The sequence below is a fragment of the Enhydra lutris genome, unplaced genomic scaffold, assembly GCF_002288905.1.
Source record: "Enhydra lutris kenyoni isolate GAN:26980312 unplaced genomic scaffold, ASM228890v2 scaffoldscaffold3, whole genome shotgun sequence".
NCBI classification, from domain to species: domain Eukaryota; kingdom Metazoa; phylum Chordata; class Mammalia; order Carnivora; family Mustelidae; genus Enhydra; species Enhydra lutris.
Window position 1 is genome coordinate 54,115,164 of NW_019154087.1, and position 15,063 is coordinate 54,130,226.

The following is a 15,063-nucleotide window of genomic DNA, read 5'->3' on the forward strand; positions in this document are numbered from 1 at the left end:
CTCCTACACTGTTGGTGGGAATGCAAGCTGGTGCAACCACTCTGGAAAACAGCATGGAGGTTCCTCAAAATGTTGAAAATAGAACTACCCTATGACCCAGGAATGCACTGCTGGGTATTTATCCTAAAGATGCAAACGTAGTGATCCGAAGGGGCACGTGCACCTGAATGTTCATAGCAGCAATGTCTACAATAGCCAAACTATGGAAAGAACCTATATGTCCATCAACAGATGAATGGATAAAGAAGAAGTGGTATATATACACAATGGAATACTATGCAGCCATCAAAAGAAATGAAATCTTGCCATTTGCAATGACGTGGATGGAACTAGAGGGTATCATGCTTAGCGAAATAAGTCAATCGGAGAAAGACAACTATCATATGATCTTCCTGATATGAGGGAGAGGAGATGCATCATGGGGGGTTAAGGGGGTAGGAGAAGAGTAAATGAAACACGATGGGATTGGGAGGGAGACAAACCATAAGTGACTCTTAATCTCACAAAACAAACTGAGGGTTGATGGGGGGAGGGGGGTTGGGGGGTAGGGTTATGGACATTGGGGAGGGTATGTGCTATGGTAAGTGCTGTGAAATATGTAAACCCGGCGATTCACAGACCTGTACCCCTGGGGATAAAAATATATGTTTAAAAAATATATAAAATTAAAAAAAAAAAAAGAAAGAACTAACATGAGCTATCTCAAAGAGCATCCTGAAAAAAAGAAAATGAAATACCCAATTCCATCTTTTAAGAACATTTCTTTTAAAAGTGTTTTTTTTCCCCTTCATTCTTTTCTCTATCATCAGTTACTTTTATTGCCTTATTTTCTCAGTCTAGCCTAGAACACAAGCTTAATGATGCTAATTCTTATAATTTAAGCATGGGGATGCCAAGCATGGCTCAGTCAGTTAAGCGACCAACTCTTGGTTTTAGCTCAGGTTGTGATCACAGGGTCATGAGATTAAGCCACACATTGGCCTCTAATCTTAGCACAGGATCTGCCTGGGACTGTCTCTCCCTCTACCTCTGCTCCTCCCTGCTGTACATGTGCTCTTTCTCGCTCTCTCTCTCTCTCTCTCTCTCTCACACACACACACACACAAATAAATAAATCTTTTAAAAATTTTTATGCTTATAGCTAAAGAATATTCACTTCAAATCGCTGTTTTCCAAACCCACATTTTCTGTACTAATAAGATTGTCAATGTCTAGAAGATGACACTTTGATATATCAGTATTCACTATAACCCAATTGGGACTTATTTTAATCAATATTCCATTCAAAACAGTATAGTTGGGAGAATAAATAAAGCAGTTATACTTCTTTTAGTATCTCACATTTTCCCAAAGACGTTCTCTTCATGGAGACAGATTTTTTTTCAACTCATTATATTAATTCTACCAATTACATGAAAGCTTTTGTCACTAACTAGCTATGCTTTTTGCATTTTTAAATACTTAATAACACTTGATGAATGTTTAACAGATAATGAGTAATTCTCCAGGGAGCAATATATTATTTCATGTCATTGTTCAGTCTTTTGTGTCAGAGAACAAAAAGTAATAAAAGAACTTGAAAGGAAAATAAATTCACAAAATAAAGGATATTTTAGAGCTAACTTTATGTTTGCCAAGTGACATGTCTATAAGACATTTGCCTGAGAAGACAATACCTTTAGGACAAAGGGTCAAAAATGTGTTTTAAATTAACATGAATAATGAATTGTAGGTAGTCTCTTTTTTAAAATCCTTATTAAAGTAAGCAATTAGTCTTCATTTCATGAACTTTAATTTTTTAAAATGTTCTAGAAACTAAAAAATACTTGATGTGTGTTTGACTGTTCAGAATAAGCCGTGCTGACTTGGTATCAGAGAGCATTTACTAAAGACTATGATGATTTCCTTAACTGAAGAATGATTTCTTCAGGTATGTTTCAGAAAATTAAAAACAAAACTGTTTTTGCTTTTCTGTTTTTGAAATTTCTCTAAAATAAAGAACAATAAAAGGAAAGAGAGAAAGGAAGAGCGTGGATGTCATAAGATTTCATGATAAGAGGTGCCATGGATATCATGATAAGAGGTGCCAATGGGTAACTATCATCCAAGGGAGTCATAAACTGTTAAGTGTAATGTAAAACATTAAAAACAAGGAGATCAAGAGTTATAAAACTTATGCCCACCACTGGTTTAGTATTCCTCCATAACTATCTAAAAATGGTTTATCCTGTTTTCCACATGATTTCTTAAATGAAGCCATCTGAAACTTTATCATAGGACTTTTAAAATTGCTGTGATATAGAATATAGAGGGACTAGTACATGTATAGTTATTTAAGAAGAAATATAACCTAAAAGAATAAAGAAAAGAGAGTAGCGGATAAGAAAAAAATAGAGAAAGGTAGAACAAAAAGAAAGAAGAATGGGAACACAAAAAATAAAAGCAAAGTGAATGACTTTTTACAGTGGATAATTTGGACAAGTTAGATAATTAGATTACCTCTCCATTCTCTTCTCATTCTTCTAATTCTATTCAAAGCAAGATATTCTTGTCATTTTACCTTCTCTGCCTTCCCCTGTACCTACAACAAACACTATAGCTATAGCTGTCAACAGATACAATATTAATACTTTTTGTACCATGACTTCACTGCCTTGGATTTTTGGCAGATATTAAAAAATCACTCAACACCATTTTGACCTCTGACAATAAACGTTACACAAAGTTTACTGCATGCTAAAGTCTGGAGAATCAAATATTACATACCCAAACAACCTAACAGATATAGTTTGATAACTGACAAAACTTCCAACCAGCAAATACACCCACATGAAATTCTGAAAGACAGAAGTAAACCCCTTGAAGTGGAAACTCCGATTTCAGGTGACAAGTAGAGAAATGGACATGTTTTTCCCCATGGCAGCTGAAGCAGAAAGCCCAGTATCTGATTATTAGTGTTATGTCAAGAGGTAAATGTAGGTCATGAATCATACTGGTGAGTTTTTGTTTTGAAGCAATTTTGTTTCGAAGCCAAAAGTTGTCTATGGATTCCTCATGTCCAGATCATAATAGAGACAGATTTAAAGAACTCAGGTACTGAAGGATAAAAATCTGGTACAATGTTTTGCAGAGATAAAAATATTAATCCAGATATCATTTGAAGTATATATGGTAGGAGAACATGAAAATCAGTGGTATAGTGATAGGGAAAATAGTAGGGGGGAAAACTATATTATGGAATTTTCCCTTTGCTATTTCTGCCTTCTTTTTACTGTTTTTAGCAAAATTCTAGGTCAGAAATGCAGAGGCAGACACAAGGTCTTTTAGCTAGCCTAAACAAATAACTTACTCCCATAAGAAATCAGGTAATTTGTACAATTCCTGCCAAGTGGTATCTGATAATAGCTACAAATAAATCATTGATGATTTATTTTTTTATCTTCATTTTTCTTTTCTTTTTTTTTTTTAAAGATTTTATTTATTTGACAGAGAGAGATCACAAGTAGACAGAGAGGAAGGCAGAGAGAGAGGGAGGGAAGCAGGCTCCCAGCTGAGCAGAGAGCCCAATGCGGGACTCGATCCCAGGACCCTGAGATCATGACCTGAGCTGAAGGCAGCGGCTTAACCAACTGAGCCACCCAGGCGCCCCTTCATTTTTCTTTTTCTTAAGATTTTATTTATTTATTTGACAGAGATCACAAGTAGGTAGAGAGGCAGGCAGAGAGAGAGAGGGAGAAGCAGGCTCCCCACTGAGCAGAGAGCCCGATGCGGGGCTCGATCCCAGGACCCTGGAATCATGACCTGAGCCAAAGGCAGAGGCTTTAACCCACTGAGTCACCCAGGCGACCCTATCTTCATTTTCAATTTATTTATTATGTTTTTACATTTCTGCACTATAATGAGCCATATCTGAGCTGGACAGAGAGGATAGTTTAGCACACAGAAATAACTTTAACAATGGGCTGGATAAAGTAACTGAACTGAATTATGAGGTTGGATGTCACCATAAGTCACTCCTAACTTAGTCCTCACAAGAATAAAAAAAAAAAAAAGAGTTATGAGGTTGATATAAGAACAGAATTAGGAGTTTCCCTTGGGGAGTAGGAAATATGTTGAATACAAGAAAATATTGTAGCTGCCTTTTTCTGCCATAACCATTCTTTCCTGGTTGCTCAACAATGGGACTCTGATCATTAGCAGGGTATATGGCCACTGTGAGTAAATGTTTTCCCAACTGATTTGCAGCTACTTTGGCCAAGGATATAGAAGGGAAAGAATTATATCTAACATATTGGAAATATCCTTAGAGTTAGGCACTGCCCTTCTTTGCCCCTTCTCTCTTCATGATGGCTGCATTAAGATGCCATGCCTGTGTGACATTGGCAAAAATAATATAGTTAAGAACCTCTGAAAATTAGCTTCTCCATAAAAGCAGTGGGGGGGGGGGGACTTGCAAAAACTGTAAGAAATTTTTATTTTTCCAGAACTCAGGAAACTAGCTGAAAGTTCACAGCAAACTGGAAAGAATTTATGCAAAAACAGTGGCAGAATATCAGTAAGAAAGTGACTTCCATGGCATTTTGATTCACTGTAGATGAATGCCCTCTTCTTAACTCAGTGCTGGTACTGAATATAACATCACAGATTCCCATTACTGAAGAAAGAATTGGTGTAATTCACAAAGACATTCTACATGTCTCATAGTTTATTGGCAGAGCTGCTCAAAAGGCTTGTTTATTTTTTGTTGTTGTTTGTTTTTTTTAAAGATCTTTTATTTATTTGACAGAGAGAGACAGCAAAAGAGGGGAACACAAGCAAGGGGAGTGTGAGAGGGAGAAGCAGGCTTCCCACTGAGCAGGGAGCCTGATGCGGGGTTTGATCCCAGTACTCTGGGATCCTGACCTGAGCTGAAGTCAGATGCTTAACCAACTGAGCCACCTAGATGCCCCCAAAAGCTTGTTTTTATGAAATCTGATCAGAGCTTTCCCAGTGCTAAAAGCTGCTCTTAAACTAACATTTGAGGAAAATATTTACTGGCAACTGTTTTAATGGCATGACTGCTTGAGGTAATGGGTAATAGCTAGGAGAAACAGTAGTCTATGCCAAAAGCTTAACAGCAAAAGCTAAGGACCACAATGTTTACAAGAACTCTGAAAAACTCCCAACATATTCTTGGGATTCTACAAAGCCATGCAAATGCAGAGATGTACACATGTCCAGGAAAGATCTAAGAAGGCCCTAAGATTTCATTTCTAGGTGCTAGAAGCTCTGTGTAAGGAGCATGTGAAATTTAAGCAAAGTTTTAAGCTACCTAGATGAATGTTAAGTAAAAGCCCCAAATATATACAGAGTCCTTGGAAAAGGTTGGGAGATTTATTGATTCCAGGCATTTAAGGAAACCTCTGTTCTTATCATTTGCTGACTAGTTAATTGAGTACAGAATTCAGCGGCCACACATGACAAAATATTTAAACTATACAGAATTCATTCAGAAAACTTATAAGCAAACTACAACACCTATAATAAACAACAGCAACAAAAAACCTTGAGAGACAGTAGAAACTGATTTCCAGAGTTACCTCATTCTAGCATTTAAAATGTACAGTTTTCAACAATGACAGCAATCATGAGGCATCCAAATTGTGGCCCATACACAGGGAAAAAATATCAATAGAAACTTTTCCTGAGAAAACAGACACTAAACTTAGTAGACAAAGACTTTCAATCAACTATTTTAAATATGCTCTAAAGTTAGAAGAAAATAAGTTGAAGAAGTAAATATGAGAAAATATCTCATCATACAGAGAATATAAATAGAGGGGCACCTGTGTGGCTCAGTTGTTAGGTATCTGCCTTCAGTTCAGGTCATGGTCCCAGGGTCCCGGAATCAAGTCCCGCATCAGGCTTCCTACTCAGCAGGGAAGCCCAATTCTCCCTCTTCCACTCCCCCTGCTTGTGTTCCCTCTCTTGCTGTGTCTCTCTCTGTCAAATATTTTTTAAGAAGAGAGAGAATATAAATAGAAATAATAAAAAGAAACAAAATATAAACTTTGGTATTAAAATTACAATTGCTGGAATTTTAAAAAAAAGTTGTTACAGGGGATTAATGAGAGATTAGAGTAGGAAGAAGAAAGAATCAGTGAACCAAAAGATAGTTCAGTTGAGATTACCAAGTATGAGGAAAAGAAAGTAACAAAGAAAGAAGAGAAATGTATGAAATTTCAGAGACCTGTGAGATACCATAAAACATACCAGGTTATGCCTAATGAGAATCTCAGAAGAAGAGAATAAATAGAAAGGGACAGAAAGAATTATCTTAAGAAATAATAGTAAAAAAAAAATCCCTAAATTGATGAAATCCTTTAATCTACACATTCAGGAAGCTCAAGGAACTACATGTGAGCTAAACACAAAGACACATCACAGTCAAACTACTAAAGGCCACACACAAAGAATCTTCAAAGCAGCAAGAGAAAAGTGACTGATCTTGAACAGGGATCTTCAATAAGATTAACATATAATTTATCATCAAGACTATGAAAGCCTAAGGCAGTAGGATGACATATTCAAAGTCCTAAAATTAAAAAAAAAAAAAGTTAATGTGTGTGTGTGTGTGTGTGTGTGTGTGTGTGTTGTAGAGAGGAAAGTGGAATCTCTCATGTCAAAAAGAGGCCTGTGTCAAGCCATGACATAAGTAGTCAAGGTACTGCAGCTATGAGATATTACCAGGATCAACACCAGCTAACACCCTAGAATGGATAACAATCAGAATCAGAGGAGTTCTGCAGGGGCCCAAGACCAATTAACTCCCATTAAAAAGGGGAAGATTTTGGCAGCAAACTGTCACTCTTTAGACATGACCTCTCCATGTCTAACCACTTAAAAAAATCCAACTGCCACCAAAGGCTCTGCCCAATTGATCTCAGAATAGAACCAAGATCCTTCACTGCTTGAACATCAGAAGCAGTGAGTGCTGAGAGCTGACCCAGACAAGACCGAGGCCTTAACTCAATTGCATGCCCACAGACTGACTTCCCATTTCGTTCCTTAACTTCCTACACCCTCTGTTATCTTATTTGTTGTGTGGTTTGTCTTATGTTCTGCTATGTACTGTTCCTTTAAGAAGCCAAGTTTAATCACATGGTGAAATGTCACTGAGTTTTGAATCCTGAACCTGCTTTAAAATTGTGGCTAATTTTGCTTTATGACTGAATAAAGCTGCCATTCGGAAAAACAGTCGGTAGTAGACTTACCCTACAAAAATATGCAAGTGAGATCTTCAAGCCAAAAGAAGACACTAAATAGCAACTCAAAGTCACATGAAGAAATACAAAGTGATCTAGGAAAGATGTTAGGTTCAAAGCCAACAGCCAAGAAAGAATTCTCCAGATGTCTTTGGTACAAAAAGGTGGTTTTATTAAAGCACAGCAATAGGACCCATGGGCAGAAAGAGCTGCACCAGGGTCATGAGGAGTGGTCCATTATATGCTTTCAGTTGGGAGGGGGTTAGGCATAGGGTAAGTCTCTAAGGAATTGGCAAGCAAGGTTTCCAGGATGTTGAGGGAGCTAACTATTGTTGGGAAAGCATTATTTATTACCATCTTATAAAACCTGAGTCATGAGACCCTCTGGAGATATATCGGTGGGTCATAGGCTTGGGGGATGGTTGTCCACATGTATCTTGGGGAATAAAGATAAAGGAAGTTTCCAAAAGAATTTTTATATGTGAAGCAGACTTACAGGATCCCAGAGGTTGGCGAAGATTGCCTTTTGCCCTTAACAAACTAGTGACATTGACGCAGTTGAATCCCTAGGAGAATGTCACTCTGCCTGTTTTAAGGACTTGTCAATGGGCTGTAGATAGTAAGGAAATCTACTATGTCTTCTGCCCTTGTTTCCTACCTCACAAAACACCAATAAAGGCAGCTGCATGAGTTAAGTATAAAAGACAGCATAAGTATGTTTCCCATTTGCGTTTTTTTTTTTCTATCTAATTTAGAAGAAAACTGTATAAAGCAGTAATATAAATCTATTTTTACAGGGGAAAATGTATAGACATAATTTGTGATCAAAACAGCATACAGGGAGTTAGAGGGGCTGAAGCAGGTTTTGTACACTATTAAAATTAAGTTGGTATTAATCCAAAGATGTCATGGCTGCATGACATGAGAGGATAATACAAAGATGATGTGCCACTTCCAACTGATGAACGGGAGAAGAATTAGGCACAAACAAGTCAGCTGCAAGAGATTGGGAGCAGGGGACAACAGTCAAAAAGACTGCTGCCACGAGCAACTCCACAGTCTCACTTTTATTGGATAGAAACAATAGCCAACAGAAGAACCGATGAAGGTCAAACATTAGTCACATGTGGACAAACAAGAAGGAGGATGAAGTTTATAGTTAAACAAGCACATTCAAAGGACTCATCTAACTAACAACGGGCGCTTCTGGGAAGAGAAAGGAGCGTAATGGAAAAGGGAAGCAGGTGGTATCTCATTCCACCCTGAGCTGACCGGGTGTTCCTGGGTGCTCGGCTTCCCAGAAGCAGGCGGTGTTCTGCCCTGGGTGGCTGGGCATCCCCAGCTGCCCAGCTTCACGGTCGTATATGGTCCTTCTCCCCAAAGACCTGTTGCCAGTATATGTTTTCTTAAGGCCATATCTAAATGTGCTTGGTAACTAGTAAAATCCTCCAGGAGTTATAGTTTAAGTAACAAATTGTTCCGAGGGGCAGTAGCAATGATGGAGCAATACAACAGAGCAACTTGTGTCAAAAACACAATATGTATTGATATATAGCAAACTCTATTTCTTGCTTTGGATTTCTTGACATAAGAAACTTTTTAAATCCACTTTTATTTTCAGTTTTCTGTTTCTCATTATGAAAGTTAACATTAAAGGTCCTCATCAATTTTCCCAAATAGAAGTCAGTTATCTGGTTAGTACTCTAGGTATTAACTGTGTTGACAAAATATGTCCAAAGCATATTAACAGACCCAACTTCTAAGCCAACTCACAGCATTTCCCAGAGTAGACCCACCCCCTTCTTTTTTCTTTCATTGGAGGCCAAACTTCTCCACTCTCCATATCCCTCAAGGTTGAATCAAAAGCAGAGGTTTATTTTCCCTAATTTTAGTTCCTTTTGAAGCCCCTCACAAAAACAATGACAGATTTGTGTTTTCTTGTTTAGGAAAACAGTGTTTAGAAAATGGACCTAAGAATGAAAACACATTTGTGCCCAGTTCAAACTGAGTGGTAGAAAGTCACTACTCTAGGTTTCCACTGCAGTACTTGGGAGGTTTACACACATGATGATATCACTTTTTTTCTCATTTCCATGCATTTGAAGAGTAGAATCAGTCATCAAAGTTTAATAAATTCCTTAAAAAAGAAATAGTTCTGTCCATAGACATTACTAGTACTTCTTTCCTATAAAGAAGGGAAAAGTACAATTACTTGCCCCTTTTTTCTTCAAGATTGTTTTCTTTGTTGATACTTAATTGATTAATGGTATTATTTCTGTCAAGATCATCATGAAAAAAGAGGCATTTAAGTTGGAAGGGGAGAGGAATGTGCTAATGCTGCAAAATGCATTTTCTTCTAGGAAGAAGAGTTTGTAGGGCAACTCTCAATTATTTGGTAAAATAACCCTTCAACATTTCCAACTCATTTGGGTTAATTTCTTTTGGAATAGGTGAGCATTTACAATTATTTAAGTCAGGTTTCATCTATATTAAGAATTTTAGAAGAGACTTGATAGTTTCTCTTATCAAAAGATACTAACTAGGTTAAATATACTTCAACTTCTTTTGGGTTCTTAGAAATGTGTAACTCTTGGGTTTATGCTTCTTTACAGGCTTAATTCAAGAGCAGTTAAGGGCACTTTGCCTAATTTAAACCAAGTGAAATTCATAGTATAAAATAATACATAATTTAGCAGGCAAAGATAAATCAAACTTTCTTAAAACCATGAAAAAGTTTGAAATTGTATCCAATCTTAATACACCCACATGGCATATCTGAGAACTCCTACACTTAATGAACTTTGCCAACTTGACTTCAGAAGAAAAAAGATTGAACAACTTACTTTTTAGAATAACTAGGGATGGAAAACTGCAATTTCCATCTGCAAAAAATCAAATAATTTAAATATAAGAATTAGTAAGTGACTTATTTTAAACAACCTATTTGGACAGTTGTGATACTTTCCCAATTTATTTATTTTTAAAATGGTGATCAAGCCTTTATGACATTTAGAGTACTTCTTGAAAGCTAAAAAAAAATTAAGTCTACAAATACTACAGACCTTTTGCAAAAAGGTCCTTGGCATTTCATTAAAATCATAACATAAACAGACTGAAAAAAATGTATATCTTTTAAAAAGAAAGTGTAAAGGTTCTTTTTAAGTCTGACATATCATTTAGTATGTCCTCTCAAAATAAAAGATAAAACAGAAAACATAAAAACAAAAAGCCATAATCAATCATTTAAAGACTAGCGTTAAAAAATGACTTTGCCTCTTGAGTATAACATAAATTGTATGTATTTTGCTCTTTGCCACCTAATATAAAAATCATCAGGGACATTGTATGTAATACATCTAAAGCCAATGAGTAATGTATATTATTTTGGAGAATAAATATTATTTACTGTTTCCAAAGTTATCATTCTACAGCACAAACTTAAATTAGAACATTAACTTTACATGCATACACATACATACACACACACACACACACAGACACATTGAGTTATCCTACAGAGCTTTGAAATAACACTAGTGACCATTTTTGAACCAATACTACATATTTACGAAGATTATTATTTTTTTTTTAGTGCAGATAAATACAGGTTTAAAGATCCATTGTTCTTCACACAGATGGCTACAGAGACTTTATAATCCCAGGATACACAACCATACAACAAAGACCAATCAGCCAATTCTCAAATAAACTTGGCTTCTTACAACTATCCTGTAAACACTGCAGCCTTTCTTCCATCCAAAATGACACTTATCTCACATGAAAAGATATTATAAGGGAACCAGAAACCTAGATTTGTGGCCAAAAGTAAAAACCAAAGAAAAAATAGTAATTCAGTGGTTAGTTGGTGAAGGATGGATATCTGGTGCCCTTCACTGTGCTGCTGTGCTCTTCTTACTCTTGCTCTTTTTGTCCCTCTTCTTCAGCCCATCCATGTTAGCTCTCTATAGATTTGAGTAAGCCATCTGAAACTTGTTCACTTCTTTGGAGCTCACCACAGTGCTAATCTTCTTTTTCCCATCAGTAGCTCTTAACAGACACTTGTCTGAGGGCTCAAAACCCTCTACAGAACCCTTCCTTGGAATGGGTTTAGTTCGACCATCATACTTCTTCAGGGTGATGAACACGCTGCCCGACAACTGGCACTTCTGAAACAGTCTGATCAGCTCCATCAGGAACTGCTCGCTCTCCAGGAGCACCATCCCAGCGTCCATGAAGATTATTTAACATTCTTAAAATAAATTTGCAAATGAGGTATGACTGCCTTTTTACAGATAACAGTATTAACACTCAAAACAGAGTATACTAGTTCCATTACACAGCTTTTAATTAATAGATCCCAGTTTCAAACTTAGGTTTGTATGATTTCAAAGTCTGTATGCTAGACACACCACAATGCCATCACCCATTATATATGATGCAATTCATTAGAGACTGACAAATTTATACTTCACTGTGACCAATACAAGTGCAAAGTAATCTATGAAATTTATTATATACCTGGGATGGGCAAGTAGATTAAAAAAAGATAAACTATATATACAAGTATATAGCATATATATATGTGTATATACACATATATATATAAGATGTTTATATATGTGATCCTTATATACAATCAATAACACATATATACACGTCACATATATATGCATTATATGTTACTGATTTATATATTGACGCATATAGTGTGTATACACATATATATATATGAAAGATGTTTATATATGAGTTTGTTTATATATGTGATCTTTATATACAATCAATAACACACACCAGATGTGTATGGATATTGCTAAATTACCATGGCATTCTTTCTGGAAAGTCATGAATCAGCTTTAAAATTCTCAACACAGTTCTTTGAGAGATATTATCAATCAGACATTTCTTCCAGTGTTTATTGTCAAATCATTCATTTTCTGTTTATATTATTTGCACATACCTACCTTTCTGCCTGTCCCTGTACTCTCATCTCTAATCACTCTCTTTTAGCACTTATACGCCAGCTAAGATGGCCTTATTTATCTAACCTCTGAATTCAAAAATACATCAACTTGGTTCCATCTCTGGGCTTTTCCAGTTGTTCTTCTCTTTACTTGGATATACTTTCTTCGATCTTGGCTATCTCCTTCAGTTACAGTTCAAATATCAACCCCTCAGAGAAGTCTTCTCTAAGAAAATTGGCTATAGGAGCTATTCCCTGTATCTTAGTAATGTTCTAGCACATTGACCTAGTTGTTTTTGTAGGTCTTACTGCAATGCAAGACTATTTTAGTAATTTATTACTTTTCTATGACATTTACCACTAGAATATAAACTTACTAAAGATAAGCCCTTGACTTCTCTTATTCATTTCCACATTCTGAATGTCTGTAATAATTCTTAGAACACCTGAAACAAATACTTGATAAATTAACAAATTACTAGAAAATACGTACTTATTATACAGGTTGAAAAATGTATTCTTGGAATTTCTAGACATTATGTATGTTAGTTTTGCTCTCCTATTATTTAATTTAATGAGCTAGTAAATAGATGACAAGCATAAGTTGCTTTCAGTCTGGTATCTTGGAAAACAAAGTATATTTTAATTTTTTGAAATTCCTTGAGATGAGGAACTTACAAAACCAGTGCAGTTTTCTTTGCTATAGTTAATGGAACAATTTGAGGAGTTTTGATGACTTTAAGTAGACAGCCTCTATCTTCACCCACACATAATTGCAAAATTAATTGGATAAAGTTCTTTATCTTCCAAAAGTTATAAAAAATAAAACCCTCACAAAACATTTTTTCAACCTAACCATAGATATATACTTCAAATTCTCTCAGGTTTCAGAATAGTTCATTTCTGTAATACTTTCTGTCACAACTGTCATGTCCCTAATTCTTTATACATACCTCACCTCTAAAATCCTTCTTTTTTATGTTGAAATGTAACTGGTATAAACCCTATTTAGAATTCCCATGTTCAAAGATTTTCTTATATAAACTTGGATTCATATATTTCTCTCTTTTGCTTTCAAAGTGCATACTGATTCATCCCTTCAACCTCAATCTAGACTATTTCTTCGAACCAATAATTTTTTAATATTATGACTTTTCATTTTTCTTCCTATATGGTAGTGAATCATTTATTTATTCCTAGAATAAAGTGTAGTTGATAAAACATTGGCTTCTAGACATGAAGAAGCAACTGTAACCAGACTTACTCCTGACATAAATAATTGGAAGCAGGACAAAATATATGAAACAACTGTTTTCTGACACTGGACAACATGAAGATTAATGCTGAGCTCCTTCAGGGAAAATAAACAAGTAAAATGAGCATTATAATTACTTTGGTTTTCTGCATGGTGGCAGTCTGAACTAGAAAGCACAGATGGGATTCCAAGCACAACATGAGGGTTCACACTGAGTTAAGGAGACAGAGCTTAGAGTTTAAGAAGATTCAGGAAGGTGAAATTTTTATAGCAGAAATCTGAAGAGAAAGGAACCTAGAGGAAATCTGAAGAGAAGGCCCATGAAAATTTCCTAAATACTTAGTTGCATTATGCATACCATAAAAATCCATGAGGCTGAGAAAGAACACAGGGGATGCTGTAAAATGCATAATTCTTAGAACCAAAACAGGCTTGAATCTTTCAATTTCTACAGAGCTGAATGAAGAGTCTTTGTTGAACAGCTGCAACATCCACTGTAAGTCATAAAAAGGTAATCTTTTATTAGGACTAAGTTATATTTAGAATAAATATTAATCTAAACCAAATCTAAAATGTTTGTTTTAAAAGGCTTTAAAAATTGTATTGATTGTAAGAAATAATGTAATTGCCTCTAGAACAACATCCAGCATTATTTAAGAGAACACAACAAAATCCAACCCACAATATCATAAGAATTACAGTATCATCATCTAAACAGAAGTAGCTGCAAAGGTGGTAACATAGAAGGCTACCAAACTCCTCTTCTCCCACAGTTGTACCAAATATAAAGTTATATATGGACTCTCCCATTGAAAGAAATCCAGCATATGCTGCGTTATCTTCTGGGAGATCCTAAATGCAATCACCTTATAAGAGAAGAATTAACATCAATTATTCTCAATCATTCATAATAAAAGGAAGAGGAAAAGAAGTATTTCCTAACTAGAATAAGGTCAATATTATTCTGGCACCAAATGCAGAAAGAGATGTCACAAAAAACTACAGACCAATGCACAAACCCTCAAAATTACTAGTAAATTGAACCCAGGAGCATACAAGGATTATATGCCATTATCAAGTGGGATTTGTGCCAGGAATGCAACACTACTTTAACATATAGTAATAAAATAATACACCATTACTAATAGGCTAAAGGAAAAAAGACGCATGATCATCTCAATAGATGTAGAAAAAACATTTGACAAAATCTTACCACGTTTCATAATAAAAATAAAATAACAAACTACAAAGAGATGATAACTTCCTCAACCCAATAAAGGGCATGTATAGAAAACCCACAGCTAATACCTTACTTAATGGTGAAAAGAATGAATGATTTTCCCCTAAAACAGGAACAGGACAAGAATGTCTATTCTGCCATTTCTAATCAAAACTTTCTGGAGGGGGCACCTGTGTGGCTCAGTTGGTTAAGTGTCTGGCTTCAGGTCAGGTCACGGTCTTAGAGTCCTGGGATTGAGCCTGACATAGTGCTCCCTGCTCAATGCAGGGCAGGGTTGTAGGGGTTGTTGTTTCTCCTTCTCTGCTCCTGCCTCTGTCCCTCCCCTTGCTCAAGTGAGCTAAGGAGCACAAACACACACACA

General features: G+C 35.9%; 1 pseudogene; it reads right to left on the reverse strand.

The window, feature by feature from the left end:
• Positions 1-11,134: 11,134 nt before the first annotated feature.
• On the reverse strand, positions 11,135-11,464 carry LOC111156829 (annotated as a pseudogene).
• Positions 11,465-15,063: the final 3,599 nt, after the last annotated feature.